This window comes from Octopus sinensis, linkage group LG8 (genome assembly GCF_006345805.1).
Source record: "Octopus sinensis linkage group LG8, ASM634580v1, whole genome shotgun sequence".
NCBI classification, from domain to species: Eukaryota; Metazoa; Mollusca; class Cephalopoda; order Octopoda; family Octopodidae; genus Octopus; species Octopus sinensis.
Genome location: NC_043004.1, coordinates 98,687,151 through 98,704,922, shown reverse-complemented (window position 1 = coordinate 98,704,922; position 17,772 = coordinate 98,687,151).

Below are 17,772 nucleotides of genomic sequence, written 5' to 3'. Positions count from 1 at the left end.
GATAGAGAATAGGAAACCAGACATAGTGTTAACTGAGAAAGAAAGCAAATGATGCTGGATCATAGATATAGCACACCCAGCTGAGAAGAAGGTATGCAATAAGGAAGAAAGAAAAGTCGATAAATATGACTGGTTAGCTTGGGAGGTAAAGCAGTTGTGGTGGCTGAAAAAGGTGGTTGTAGTACCAATGATTGTCAGAGCCTTGGGAACAGTGATTAAAAATCTTGAGAAGTACATGGAACAAATAGAAGTACATGGAACAAATAAGGGTGGAGCACTTGTAGAAAACAGCACTGTTCGTAACCACTCCGATATTCTGGGTGTTACCTTAGTTCACAGATAGTGAACAGCTGACGTCATTGTACATCTCCAGTGTTAGACAATGTGTAAGGACAATAAAATAATAATAAAAATATAATAATAATATATATAATAATAGGCGCAGGAGTGGCTGTGTGGTAAGTAGCTTGCCTACCAACCACATGGTTCTGGGTTCAGTCCCACTGTGTGGCATCTTGGGCAAGTGTCTTCTGCTATAGCCTCGGGCCGACCAATGCCTTGTGAGTGGATTTGGTAGACGGAAACTGAAAGAAGCCTGTCGTATATATGTATATATATGTATGTATGTATGTGTATGTATATGTTTGTTTGTCCCTCTAGCATTGCTTGACAACCGATGCTGGTGTGCTTACGTCCCCGTCACTTAGCGGTTCGGCAAAAGAGACCAATAGAATAAGTACTGGGCTTACAAAGAATAAGTCCCGGGATCAATTTGCTCGACTAAAGGCGGTGCTCCAGCATGACCGCAGTCAAATGACTGAAACAAGTAAAAGAGTAAAAGAGTAAAAGAGTAGAGTAGAGTATGTCTTGATTCAATACCAGGCACTGGCTCTCATGGTTAATGATCTTAACTGATTAGAAGTGTTATCAGGTACATGTTTTACCTTGAAATAAAATATGAGCTACAACAAATAATCTACTCAATACCACAGATTTGCTTGTCATTTGTTTGACCCTAACCAGTTGAGGATGTCCTTTGGCAGCTGACAATATATGCATTTCTGATTAGAAGCAGAATTAGTGGTAGAGCATTTTAGCCATGTGTTGAAAATAATTCGTTGGGGTTTGAATAATTCACTTCTGGGAACACGGGTGTTTTGTTCAACATTCTTAAACAAACCTTATTCAGGGACCTTTTGAGCAAGATCAGCTACTCAACCTGAAGAAAATTCTTACTGGGCCCCACCTGGAAAGTCATATACTGTTTATGTTAATATGAGATCACCATGTCGCGCACATATATAGTTGTGATGCATGTGCCTGGTGTACCCTTATCACATAAATAGTCATAATGTGAATATTGAGCTTCATATATTTGTGCCCCAGTGTCATTCTGATGGCATGTGCTATACTCTCACTCAATAATTATAATAAAAGCATCTACTATACAGTTCGTCTCCACTCTCACACTGCCGATGAGTCTTAACAGGTTGAAATATGACTTGATCGTTTTACACTATGTCCCTCTCTTACTCACACTTTGTCTCACTCACTTTTCTCTCTTTCTCTCTCTCTCTCTCTCCTACATTCTCCTGTGTCTACATGATTTTTTCTCTTACAAATGAATATTGCACATTCAGCATATGATAATTCTTCATTTCTCTTCAGTTTCAGCAGCAACTCTTTCACATTCAGCACTTATCTCTGTCTCACAAAATACCACATTCGTTACACAAGACAACCACTATACAGCTTGTAGGCCTGCTAGAAGCAGCAGCTAAATCACACTTCATAGTCTTAAAAAAGGAAGGACATATTAGATAGTATAGTTCTAGATAGCAGGATCATGGATTGAACTTAAATCATAGGTTTCAGTCACATGGTCGACCTGTGACTGACACACAACAGTAATACTCATAATAAATGCTTCTTATAGTTTCTAATTGGCACTCACTTAGAGAAATCATTAGATGCCAGCCTCTGGTTTTGATATGATTTGTTAACCTACTAATTAATTGACAAGCATTCACGTCAAAGTTAAGAACATTCTAAATAATATATTGGCATTTGGTATGAAATAAATATTTTATGGATATCCTATTCATATCGGATAAAGGTAAATTTCTCTGCTATCCTTTTGATATCAAATATAAAAATGGATATTTCACCGATATCTTTTAATATTGGGTGTAAGAATGAGTATTTGACTGATATCTGGCTGCTGGATGTGAAATATATATTTCACTGATATCCTTTGATGCTGGATATAAAATAGACCTATCACTCATATTATTCAAGTTTGAATGTAAACTAAATAGTTCACTGGTATCTGAAACATATTTTACAGACATCATTTTAATACAAAGTGCAAAATTTTAAAAAATAAGCAGTTTTCTCCCAGGTGTTTTTTTCTAACATTTAAAAACAACATACAATTTTTTTCACCATCATCATCATCATCATCACCATCACCATCATCATTACCATCATCATCATCACCATCATCACCACCACCACCACCACCACCACCAACAACAACAACAACAACACCACCACCACCACCATCATCATAATCATCATCATCATCATCATCATCATCATCACCATCACCATCATCATTACCATCATCATCATCACCATCATCACCACCACCACCACCAACAACAACAACAACAACAACAACAACACCACCACCACCACCATCATCATAATCATCATCATCATCATCATCATCATCATCATCAACATCATCATCATTGACGTCATTGTTGTCGTTTTCGTCATCGTTTAATGTCTGCCTTCTATGCTTCAAAAAAAAACTGGCTAGGCCGAAGACTGCACCAGACTTCTCTGACAGTTTTGGCAGGAGTTTTACAGCTGGATGCCCTTCCTAACACCAACCACTCAGCAGAGTGGACTTAGTGCTTTTTTCATGGCACAAGCACAGGCGAGGTCAGTTTTGGCAAGGTCTTTACAACTGGATGTCCTTCCGAACACCAACCACTGAACAGTGTAGACTGCGTGGTTTTAAGTGTCACCTGCACTGACATGGTCACCAAGTCCTTGCAAGATAAAAACTTTCAAGAGGTGGGGAGGCATTGAAGGAAGTGATCTTGTGTTGGATGATGGAAAGGTTATAGTGAGACAGATAAAGGTGTCTGGCTGCAGAGGAAGTACAAGGTTACCCGGCCAGAGAGAGCAACCTGAAAATATAAGCAAGAATGAAATGCAAGGATTATGAATTAGTTATCATATTAATAACTATAGTACAACCTGATGGTATAAAAATTAATATAAAATTTAATGTTAGTGAAATAGCAATACATTCTTAAACTAATTTTGGATGGAACTCTTTTACATGTTTTAGTCATTTGACTGTGGCCATGCTGGAGCACTGCCTTTAGTCGAGCAAATCGACCCCAGAACTTATTCTTTGTAAGCCTAGTACTTATTCTATCGGTCTCTTTTGCTGAACCGCTAAGTTACAGGGATGTAAACACACCTGCATTGGTTGACAAGTGATGTTGGAGAGGGGGACAAACACAGACACACAAACATATACACACACATACATATATATATTCACATATACGATGAGCTTCTTTCAGTTTCTGTCTACCAAATCCACTCACAAGGCTTTGGTTGGCCTGAGGCTATAGTAAAAGACACTTGCCCAAGGTGCCACGCAGTGGGACTGAACCCGGAACTATGTGGTTCATAAGCAAACTACTTACCACACAGCCACTCCTATGCCTATAGATAAAAATAGAAGAGCTGCATTGACATTTTAGCATTTCAACTGACCATATCCAAACATAGTTTTTCACCTGTTTTATGTTCAAAATGGCCAGATCCAGCCTCTCACACCTAACCTACAATCTAATTCCAAAAATAAACAAACACATCATCAAAATCTTGAAGCTACAAGTGAATAAATAAGCATTATATTTGACAGAGTAGTTAGTTGGTTAATTTTTTGGCTCAAAAAGCAAGGCCATGTAGGGGGACATGGAGTTATGTACAGGGTGGTGTTCATGTAAAGAGTTCAGGCCACTTGTGGTCAAGGGAGACTTTGAACCGAGCGGTCGTCGGCATCTTCACCATCTCGTCCGGCAGCTTATTCCACGGATCCGCAACCCGGACAGAGAAAGCCCCTCTCCTTCGATTGAGATGAAATCTTTGCAGATAGAGCTTTTCGGAATGACCCCGCAGCCGACGCTCTGGAGCAGGAGTGAAGAACAGCTCTTTCGAGAGGTTACACTTTCCGCTTATGATGTTGTGAGCAAGAATGTGAGTAATCTGAATGTTCATGGGTTAATGCCTTCTTTTTTTGATGTTGTAGGAGGCTTACTTCACATTTTTACAACAACTGAAATGAAGAGAGAATAAATTGTTACATTGGCCATACGAAGACCACGAGTTATTTCTGTGTATGTCACATCAGTAAACAAATTCCTGATAAAACATGGAAGTCCATGTTGAGGTAAATAATACACATAATTACTAAGAGAACAAAAATTGGTAAGACTTGTGTAGTGTAATACTTCATAAACTTGTCTATTAAAGCAAATGAAGATAGGAGACAATCTAATCAGTAGGTAAATTTAGGCTGTCTTATTTTGTTAAACATTTTGTCTCTGTGCAGATATTTATAAATACATGTCTGCATGTGAATGTGTCTATGTGTGTATATGTATGTATATATGTGTATATGTATGTATATGTGTATATATGTGTGTATATAAGTTAATAAATATATATCATATATATCAAATATAAATAAATATATATATGTGTATATATATATATATATATATATATATATATACATATAATTAGGCTCAGGAGCTGTGTGGTAAGTAGCTTGCTTACCAACCACGTGGTTCCAGGTTCAGTCCCACTGCGTGACATCTTGGGCAATTGCCTGGGGCTGACCAAAGCCTTGTGAGTGGATTTGGTAGACAGAAACTGAAAGAAGCCCATCATATATATGTGTGTGTGTGTTTATGTATCTGTATTTGTTCCCCCTGCCATCGACTGACAACCGATGTTAGTATGTTTACATCCCCATAACTTAGCAGTTCAGCAAAAGAACTGATAGAATAAGTACTAGGCTTACAAAGAATAAGTCCTGGGGTCGATTTGTTCAACTAAATGTGGTGCTCCAGTGTGGCTGCAGTCAGATGACTGAAACAAACAAAAGAATCTTCATGTATATATTTATTTATATACTGTTGACAAAGGCTGCTTGGCATTCAATTATAAAGAACTAAAAAACATACATTAAGTACAAGACATCATCAATGAGAGAAAAATATATTAATGCACAGAGTTAAATACAGGAGTGAATACCCAAAGAAATCTAACTCCTCCTCAGTTGTTGACTGTTAATTACTACCTGTTTCATGCTTTCAAGGAAAAACTCATAAGAGAGCAGCATCCACAAATTTTTAGAATATAAGATTTGTGGAGGGTTAGGGCTTCAAATGAACAAAGGACACCAGAGTGGATGTACAAAATAAACAATCAACAAAGACAGACGTTAAGGGCCATTAGGCCAAGATGGATTGTAATAGGTAACATTTGAGAGAAATTTTGAAATGATATAGAATAAATAGAAGAGAAAAGAATGATAGAAGAGGAAAAATATCGAGAGGTGAGAGAAATGATGTCCAGCTGGCTGGACGTCCCATCCAGAAAAGACAGAGATGTGAAAACTGGCCTCTAGCCACGTGTGATCAACAAGCAGAGGGGAAGGGGGCAAGAGAGAGGAGAAAGGAAAGAAACAAAGGGAGTGAGGAGAAGAGAGAAGGAAAGAAGGAGAGTGAAAGAAAGGCAGAGGGCAGCAAAGAAGGAGGGAAGAAAAGGAAATATAGAGGAGCATATATTTGTATATACACATTCAGATATATCCATGTTATATTAAGTGAGATAACAAAACCAAGGCAGTGTGGATTTTATAGGACATTTATAAAGAGAAAGGTAGCCTTACAGCTGTTTCTGGGATATTAGGGATATCCCTTCATCAGAGACACTTCATGAGAGAGTTAAGTAGAGATAAATAGTAGAGTTCAATATCAGAAGTTATTTTGGAAAATGATGGCTATAGATGGATATATTCCATACAGCCTTGGTTTTGTTGTTTCATTTTATTTAACATATACATTCTCACACAAGACCTGCATTGGACTTCTCACTCATACTATTACCAAACCGAGAGTATAACTACAGAATGAGATAAAAATCCAAGGCTATGAAAGATTTCAGAACATTTATAAAAAGAAGTTCTTACAGCTGTTTCCAGGATATTTTATATATCCCTCGATTCAATAACATCGTTTACAAACTCTATGCTTGGAATGACCAATTTAAATACTTTTGGAACTTACTCACAAGGTATAGGAATCATATAGATATATATATATATATATATAATATATATATATACAATTCTCCTTAAATAATGGAACTACAGATACAATATCCCTGCATATCTCACATCTATTTCATATCCTATCTAGAATAACTATTGCTTATCCATTTTCTCACACTGTCTCCGATGAAGGGATATATAAAATATCCCAGAAGCAGCTGTAAGACCTTCTATTTATAAATGATCTGAAATCTTTCACACACTATATATATATATATATATTCTTTCACAATATATATATATTATATATATATCCTTTCACAATATATATATATATCCTTTCACAATATATATATATATATATATATATATAATATATATATATATATATCCTTTCACAATATATATATATATATAATATATATATATATATATTCACCAAATACACAAAGCAAAAAGAATCCATCAACTTCACTTTCATAGACAAATAAAGCGGTAAGTTGATGGATTATGTAGTACAAAACAGAATAGAAAACAATTATATCAAAAGCACCCTCATACAATCTGTGTCTTTGATTGAAATTTAGCTGTGTTTAACCAGACCCAGACCATCAGCAAAAACATTGCACTTGCAAATATGCCATCAAGTGATATAATTTACTGGCAAGAACATTACAGATTGATATCCAACTTCTTGCAGGATATTCACAAAAGGAGGAGTATGGTGTATTTATCTCATATTTGGCACTGTAGAGAAAATAAGGCCATTCCCCATCAGGTATAATTATTTAATTAGACTTGTTGTACTCCTGAAATTGTTGCTTTCATTTTGGCTTATAGAATCCCATCTTACCTATGATAAAATCCTGTTTTTATGATGGGTTTTTCCAGTGCTCTACTTCACAAAGGGTTCACATTTTTCTTGCATGTGAAGAAGCCATATTAGCCAGATAAAAGAAAGGAAAGCATCATGAGAGATGGGTCTATCAGCTAGAGAGAATGAATGTATGCTAGCTTCTCAATGAAAATGAGTGATGGGCCAGTTTCTCTAGCTGCATCTCTGAACAGAGCATTGTGCATCAATTGCAGGTCTTTTATGAAGATATTCACTGAGCAGTCACATAATTTTATGTTTGACTTCTCTAAAAAATGCAAAAATTAAACACTAAATTTGGGTAAGTCATTAAATACATACAAATTTTTATTTTAGAAACAATACATCCACATTTAACATTTAAATGCTGGCACAGACTGGAGAAAATATACATACAAATGTACAGCACTAATTGTGTAGCAGCAGGTTTTCTACAGCTGGATACCCTTCCTGTTGCCAATCCCCACCGATTTCCAAGTGAAGTAATGATTTCCCGCCTATCTGTTAAGAAGGACAAGCATTTTCCCACACATGTACACACACGACATGAACTTCCACCAACCAAATTCAATCACAAGGCTTCAGTTGGACCAAGGCCACAGCAGAAGAGAACTATAGATACAAAGACACACACATGTATTTTAGTTGTATATATATATATATAGATTAATAGATAGATAGAAAGATATATACATAGATAGACAGATAGATAGATAGATAGATAGATAGATAAATAGATAGACAGATAGATAGATAGACAGATAGATAGATAGGTAGATAGATAGATATACATATATATATATATATATATATATTATATATATATATATAATAATAATAAATATTAGGGAATAAATCCAAATTTACAGGGAAAAAATCAGATTTAGGATTAAATCCAATTTTATAGTAAAATATTATAAAATATTATTAGAGACAAAACCACTATTTTGCAAAACAAACAAGGAAAGACTTAATCAATACATAAAATTTTAATAAATAGTCAAAAAAACCGCCACTACAATTGTTTCTTGTCTTGATCGACAATCTTCAGGTGGACTTCCAATAAGTCAGTTTTTTTGACTATTTATTAAAATTTTATGTATTGATTAAGTCTTTCCTTGTTTGTTTTGCAAAATAGTGGTTTTGTCTCTAATAATATTTTATATATATATATATATACATATATATATATATTATATATATATATATATATATATATATATATATATATATATATATATATATATATTATATATATATATATGACAGGTTTCTTTCAGTTTCTGTCTACCAAATTCACTCACAAGGCTTTGGTCGGTCCAAGGCTACAGTAGAAGACACTTGCACAAGGTGCCACGCTGTGGGACTGAACCCGGAACCATGTGGCTGGTAAGCAAGCTTTCTAACCGCAAAATTAAACAATGAACTCATATTCATGATAGATAGATTGAAGCCAACGATTTATGAGGTATCTTCTTAACAGAAGTTCAAACAGTGTAAAGTGTGTGTATATTGGTTTTAGAATAAGTGCACTGGTTCCTGCATATTGTTTCAAGAAACTATAAAGGTTAGTCTCAAGATGAGTGTCAGGCTACAAAACACTGCTTCTGAAAAAAATCTATCCAGTCGATACCAGCACAGGAAAGTAGATGTAAAGCTAAAAATAATGAAGACAATAACGATGATGATTACATCAATGATGATAATGATTAGCTCATTATAAGATGCTAATTGGGGTAGTATGAAGCTCACAGCCCTGTTGGTAGGAATTCAAGCATCAATGAAAATATAAAGGAATTAAAAAAATACGTTAGTTAACAAAAGAAACAATTTCCTGATACAGATAGGTAAACAACACTAAGATAGATGAGGTTACACCATTACTATTCTTATTACTATTATTACTAACAATGATATAAAAATCATCATTTTATGTTGCCAATATCATCTGCTTCATCAGCATCATTCACATCATCAGCACCAATATTTATCATCATCACCAATATTTATCATCATTGGTCAAAACTTGAAAGCATTATCATCATCGTCTTCACCAGAAATATCATCATAATCATTATCGATGCTTATATTTCCATCATCATCATCACCAGCAGCAACACCATCATCACCACCGTCATCATCATCATCATCATTGTAATGCAGTCTACAATACAATGATATACATTTTTTTCAATTAAATACATCTTTGCCAGACACATAAAAATTTGAATATTTTCTCAGTTCGTATTATAATGTTTAGCGAGTCAGCTTGTATATTTAATAGTTGGGCCTTTGTTGGCAATGAAGAAATACATTATATCTACGTATCTATATAATTTTCATACATATATGCATATAAGTGAGTGTTTATGCATATGTGTGTATGTGTGTATTTTTGCTAGAATGTATAAATATTCATGTATCTGTGTGTGTGTATATAGCTCTGTATACGAATTTACATACACATATATCATATATATATAGAGAGAGCTGTATTTGTATGTGTGTGTAGGTGTTGTTTGTATGTTGCTATCTTCTGCTGGCCTTTCTGAATATAAATGTCTTGCTTTTCTATCAGTCAGTGCAGCAAGATGGGTTCTCTACCCATTTTGTATCTTTTTCTCATCTTTACCATTATTTTCAAACTGTTGTGTCTGCCCTATTGTAACCAATACATTATATTGAACGATTGCCATGTAACAAGGAAATGAATATATTCTTTCTCTCCAAGAATATTTTCCTCCTCCACCTTGTTTTTTCTCCTCCTCCTCCTCCTCCTCCTCCTTCTTCTTCTTCTTCTCCTCTCCTTCTTCTTCTTCTTCTTCTTCAACTTCCTCTTCTTCTTCTTCTTGTTTTTCTTCGTATTCGTCTTCTTCTTCTTCTCCTTCTTTTTCTTCTTCTCCTTCTTCTCTCTTCTTCTTCTTCTTCTCCGTCGTCTTCTTCTTCTTCTTCTTCTTTTCCTTCTCCTTCTTCTTCTTCTTCTTCTTCTTCTTTTTTTCCTTCTTCTTCTTCTCCTTCTTCTTCTTCTCCTTCTTCTTCTCCGTCGTCTTCTTCTTCTTCTTCTTCTTCTTCTTCTTCTTCTTCTTCTCCTACTTCTCTTCTTCTTCTTCTTCTTCTTCTTCTTCTCCGTCGTCGTCTTCTTCTTCTTCTCCTTCTTCTTCTCCTTCTTCTTCTTCTTCTTCTTCTCCTACTTCCTCTCCTCTTCTCCTCTTCTTCTTCTTCTTCTTCTTCTTCTCCGTCGTCGTCTTCTTCTTCTTCTCCTTCTTCTTCTCCTTCTTCTTCTTCTTCTTCTTCTTCTTCTCCTCCTTCTTCTTCTTCTTCTCCTTCTTCTTCTTCTTCTTCTTCTTCTTCTCCTCCTTCTTCTTCTTCTTCTTCTCCTTCTTCTTCTTCTTCTCCTTCTTCTTCTTCTTCTTCTTTTCTATTTCTTCTTCTTCTTCTTCTCCTTCTGCTTCTTCTTCTTCTTCCTCCCCCTCCTCCACCACCACATCGTCATCATCATCTGCATCTTCTGTATCCTCTTCCTTTGCATCTTCCACATCCTCCTCTGCCCCATCCTCCTCCTCCTCCTCCTCCTCCTTGCCACCATCATCACCACCACCACCACCATCATTATTGTTCAAATCCCCAAAATTTCCAACATTTTGCTGAAGTAAAGTATATGAAGCCCAGTATACCCATCATGACTACCCACCTGATAAGGGTCTACCAGGCACATGCATCACAACGATATGTGCTAGAGATGGTGATCTCATATCAAGATATGCAGTGCATGGTCTTGTAGGTGGAGCCCAGTTAGAATTTTCTTCAGGTCGAGTAGCCTATCATGCTCAAAAGTTCCCTGAATAAGGTTTGTTTTAAGGATGATGAACAAAACACCCATGTTTCCAGAGGTGAATTATCCAAACCCCAAAGAATTCCTCTCAACACAAGGCTATGGTGCACGTATCATCAGCCACTAAGGGACATGCTCAACTGGTTAAGGTCAAACAATTGACAAGCAAACCTGTGATATTGAGCAGAATATTTGCTGTAGCCCATTTTTTGTACCAAGAAAAACAATGTACAAGATAACACTTCCAAACAGTTAAGATCCAAAAGCCATGGGAGCCACTGCTTGATACTTTATTAGGGCATTTATTATCATCATCATCATCATCATCATCATCCTCATTATCATTATTATTATTATTATTATTATTATACATAATAGTAGTAGTAGTAGTAGTAGTAGTATAGTAGTAGTAGTAGTAGTAGTAGTAGTAGTAGTAGTATCTTTTGGTATGGATGTGGTCACCAATGACATTGAATTATTAGCAAGTTTTACTGAATGAATTGAGTTTTCTTTTTGAGATTAATTTACAAAAAGGTCAAAACACCTGAGCATCTGTCCTAAGCACCAGTTATGTTCAATGGTAAAGTTATTGAGTATTTCATTTTCTTTAAAAATTTTTTTTGGTGTTGACAATCTATTCAATGTGATATTTCTCTGCTAGACATAAAGTAACAGCTATTAACAAGAAACAAAGAAACAAAGGGAAGTACTGTATGAAACTATTTTCAAAATATGAAAAGCAAGTCATGCTTTTGATTCCCAACAATTCAAAATTTGCCTGACATAAAAAAAAATTGTCAGCACAACAACAAAGCAACAAGAGTTGTGTGATATGAACGATGGTGCTAACAAAAGGTTCTGTGCTGATATTATCAGCGACAAGAAAGTTCTGTTAAAGGTTGACTTATAGAATCCTATCTTTCCTGTGAAAAAAAAACAAACTTGTTTCCAATGATGGGTTTTTCAGCTCTCTACCTCACAGATGATTTTCATTCTTTCTTGCAAATGAACAAGCCATTCTAGCCAGTTAAAAGAATGACACAACATCAAGAGAAGACTAGCAGTTTGTGAGAATGAATTCAATGAAAGAAAACAGTGTGGTAGCAGTATGTTACAAAGGCATTTACTTCCTTGCCTGAGAAATTTATCTGAATTCTGTGTTTACTATTACAGTGATATTACATTCTTTTATAATTGAAGTATTTCAGTGCTCACTCAGTCGTTCCTTTGCTTAGTATGGAGGCTGGTATTTAACACTAGTTTTGGAATACAGTTTTTAGCATATAGAAAACTTTTTTTGTAATGTGTAAGGAAAATTTGTTAGACAGCTTCAATATGGAGAAAATTTTGCCTCCAGGAAAATTTAACACAATACCTTTCCAATTGGTGTCATCCTCTTCGGAACTAAAAAAATTATATTGCCAGTATTCCTTAAAGTATTAGCTTAAATACTTTTGTAAATTTTCTGTCAAATAAAGTATTCAAATTTATTAGTGATTCTGACAAATGTGAGAATCTAATAAATTGCTTAAAGTATAACTCCATGAAACCATGGATAAAGTTGTTTTAGACATCAGTTCATTACACACCAGTTGACACCCTGGATAATTTTCTTTTAAACTTGAAACTACATTGTATGTAACAAACGAATGTAATATAAGGTAGTGTTGCCAAAATGTATGCAAAGGTTTATTTCAGGAATAACAATAGGAAATAAAAGAGACTGTTTGAGAACAAAATGTTAAATATAGAAACAAACTCTTTTTTCACAAACCCTAAACTTATCACTAAAATAGAATGTGTGCGTTTATCATTAGAATATCTTTATAAACTCTATTGTCATTAAGGAACAAATCATTGAACAGGTACTTTCTCGAGTTTCTTTTCAGGTATGGTATTTATTTGGTGGGATTCTTAGACCTGACTGCAGAAAGTGGCAATAAGTTACCTCAAGTTTGCAGACAAAGCACTGTATGAAACTATTAAAAATAGATTATGATAGTTCTTTTTTTTTTCTGCTATTTAGGCCAATGTCTCTTGGAAAACTTTATATGGAACTGCAAAACCTTTCACTCACCTGTATGTATAGAACTTGTCTCAGTTCCATTATGTAGCCACAAATTTTCTGGGTTTGATTTGAATATCCATTTCCTTTAGAAAGCATATGCTATTGGTACTATCACTTTAACTAATGCTTCATGAATGAAATTTGAACAAAACTGTAAAAGACTGCTGTGTGTGTGTGTGTGTGTGTGTGTGTGTGTGTGTGTGTGAGTGTGCTTGTGGAGAGAGAGAGAGAGAGAGAGAGAGAGAGAGAGATGAAATAGTTGGAAAACAGCATTGATATGCAGTATATCTATTATTTATATAAAGAATGAAGAATGCCAAGTAGTACAAATTTGGAATAAACAATTGATTTTCTTATTCCAGCTGAAGAAATAATTTATAAAGTTTATGTTTTGGCAAAATGACTTCGTAGCTTCTTTTGAGTTTACATGTGTCATTCAGAGATCTCTGTTAGCCATGTAACCCTTCTTTCATGAAATATATTCTCTAAGTAGGCTGCTTTGTAAATTTGGTGGCATTAGTGTATTACTTTGTCTCCTAGTGCTTGAAACCTTCCTTTATCCATGATTATGTATGCAATAATCAGTGTTTTTGTTTGTTGACATAAAGCAGCATACTGAGTTGCACATTTTTGCATTATGAATCATAACTTTATATTTTAATAGACACTGATAAAATAGTTTTCAGACTGAACCTAGTACTATGACATCTTCCAAATTCTTTGGGATGTATACTATTGCCATTTGGACCTCTTGTACTTTGAGATCTTTTCAATATTATCCCTGAAGATGTTTTGTTTGGCTCAGATTAAGATGTCTTTCTGAGTGTTTTGGCATCTCTGGTTATGGTATTTATTATTTTTCTTCAATCACTTTGACAACTTGGACAGGTATAATTCAGAGTGTATAACCATGTCATTGGTGTTATACCAAAATAGCATATTTCGTTTCAGTTCTTCAGAACACTGAATTATACACTGTATGGCAGTTTATCATTGATATTTATCAGCAACACAAGCATGGCACTGCAAAGTACAAAGACATCATACAGCCCAAATACAGCTTTAGGCACAACACAAACACAATTCCACAAGATCTAAATAGAGTCACATAATGCAAATCAGACATAATGTCATGTGAAAATCTAAAAACTACTTAGTAGAGTGAAAAAGGGATAAGATTCTGATATAAAACTTTGGTATCCACAGATCTGTAAGTAACAAAATTGTTTGCCATTTCATTGTACCAAACATCCCATCTCATATAACTTTCACTGCATTTTGCCTTATGTATTATAGGTTGTTCCAGCGTTGAGCAAAGAAAAGTTAGAAGTGGATAAAGAATTGGGTGTGAGCAATGTCTGCAGGGGAGAGATGTTTAGTTGAAAAAATATGTGATCATAAGAGAGATAAGTAAATATATATATGTGTGTGTGTGTGTGTCGGTGTGTGTGCGTGTGTGTGTGTGTGTGTGTGCACGTGTGTGTGTGTGTGTGTGTGTATGTGTGTGTGGGTATGTATGTATATATGTATGTATGTATGTGTCAAGTCCAATTAAATGATAAATAATATATATATGTGTGTGTATATATATGTATATATATATAATATATATATATAGATATATATATATATATATATATATATAATATATATATATATGTATATATATATATGTATATATATATATGTATATATATATATATATATATATATATATACAATATATATATATATATTATGTATATATATATGTATATATATATATGTATATATATATATATATACAATATATATACATATAATATACATATATATATATATGTATATATATATATACATATATATATATACATATATATATATATATATACATATATATATAATTTATTATTTATTATACGTATATGCATTGAGGGAGAGTGGGGAATGTACATGGTGAGTACTTGAGAGGAAGTAAGGGGAGAGAGAAAAATGACCTGCAATAAAGGAGATGTAATTCTGAATTAATCTCTGACTGTATACATAAACAAGTATGCATGCTGAAATATTTCAAACCATTTAAAAGATATAAAAAGTAATTGAGTGGTGCCCAACAGTTCTTCCACCCTACTGAAAATAATCCCATATATCAATTTATTCAAATATTCAGTACACAACTGTTATAGCTCCATGGAAGATTTATGATGTATAATTTGTTTTATGCATACAAATGGAACTATAGAAAACTCCTATCCATACATGCATGAGTAGTTAAACACTTCACTGTAAATATAATATCACATACAATATTATATGCATACATACGATCTTTTTAATTCCTAATTCTTATCTTATTCTTAACATTATTTTATTTCATTTTATTTCATTTTACTAATATATAATTTTATTCTTTTACTCTTTTATAATAAAACTATATAATGCAATATACACTGTTGTGTCTGGGGAGAGTCATTTTCTTTTTGTGCCTTATAATTTAACACACTTACCGGTTAAATTTCCACTTATTTCTTATTTTTATTTTCCTAAAATTTTCGTTGCGTCTTGAAACCTTTTCAGTAGTCTTGAGATTCAAGACTATTGAAACGATTGCAAGATGCAACGAAAATGTTAGGAAAATAAAAATAAGAAATAAGTGGAAATTTTACCAGTGAGTATGCTACGAAAATTTTAGGAAAATAAAAATAAGAAATAAGTGGAAATTTTACCAATGAGTATGCTAAATAATCAGGCACAAAAAGAAAATGACTCTCCCCAGACACAACAAAATATGCTTCAACACACGAACTCATATAAAGAATCTTGCAAACCAAATCCAAAAACGAAATGCAATATATAGTTTTATTATTGTACATATACTTGTGTCTAGTTAAAAACATTATGTTTCTGAGCTGGTCTTTGAACCCTCTACTATAAAATTAGATCCTGACACCTTTAATTTTAATTCATGGAATATTTTCTTTAAAACCTATAGATCTCAAAGAAAAATGGAGTGCATTATCATATCATCAAACTCATCTATACTAATTCTGGTATATAAAATGCAATACAAAAGGGAACATTTCTTAAATAATATAATTTTAAATTTCACTAAGGAAGACAAAACATTCATCATAGCAAAATTCTTAAAGTAATTATATTATATTTATTATATTAGTTATATTAATTATATTCCCTCTCTCTCTCTTTCGGAGAGGCACTGAGCAGCTATACGCACACATACACACACGGCAATAACTCCTGCCTACCAAATTCAGTCACAAAGCTCCGGTCGGCTCAGGGTTATAGCGGAAGACACCTACCCAAAGTTTCACGCAGTGGGACTGAACCCGAAACCATGTAGTTAGAAAGCAAGCTCCCTAACCACACAGCCATGCCTGCGCCTACGTTCTTAGTAATAATTTGAACTTTCTGACTGTAACTTATTTCAGACATCCAACATTAAGTTTTATTGTATATTATATATGTCATTTTTGAAATTATATACACTGTAGAGTATTTCATTTGACAAAAACAATAAGTTTGGATTTGAAAGTATTCTTCTTCTTGCTTCTTCATGCCAGCTGGCACATATGGCTTTCACTCCCATTCCCTGTCAATTCCTGTGCTTCACACTTGGTTCTTTTTCTTTTTTCAGGTCAGGAACCATTGCCTCTCCAATGAATTGTAAATTCTTTTGAGTATTTGAAGTGTCTGTAATCAGAATTTTCTTACATGATTAGCCCAATGTCTTAAAGATTACTCTGTGGTCTTCACTTGAAATCAGTGTCTGTGACTCTTCTTAAAAAAAGACTGCCAAGAACTAGCCATGACATCATGGCAGCTGTTCCCAATTTTGATGAGTTAGTCATGACTGAGGTAATTACCAACTTGTCTCCTAAAGAAATACTCACTTTGACATTATATAGAGGTGCAACAACAGAGTTCACCTCAGCCTGGGGCCATACCAAACACTCTGAAGTGGGAGCTCTTTGTAGAACTTTGAAACCATTTGTCAATATTAAACTTTTGATGAGCAAGTTTGAACATCATAGGTTTTTAATTTCATTGTCAACAAAGCACAGGCACTCACAGTGAAACAGAAAGTCTGTTTTAATCCCACTTGTTTTATAATTGAATCAAACATGATTGGCAAATTAAATATCATTAAACTAAGTTTGCTGGGTGTTTCATACTAAGTAAACCACAGCCTTACTGTTGACCATTCTATAATTCAGGCAATTGATACACATCACTGTTATTTCTCTTTAAAGCTTAACAATACACACTTCAATTACTTTTGTATATCAGCATAATTTATTCAGTTTATTGTTTTATAATAATTTATGTATTTAGATATTTACTTACTCTTTTACTTGTTATAGTCATTTGACTGTGGCCATGCTGGAGCACTGCCTTTAGTCAAGCAAATTGACTTATTCTTTGTGAACCTAGTACTTATTCTATCAGTCTCTTTTGCTGAACTGCTAAGTTACAGGAAAGTAAACACACCAGCATTGGTTGCCAAGCAATGTTGGGGCAACAAACACAGACACACAAACACACACACACACACACACACACACACAAGGCTTTGGTCAGCCTGAGGCTATAGTAGAAGGCACTTGCACAAGGTGCCACACAGTGGA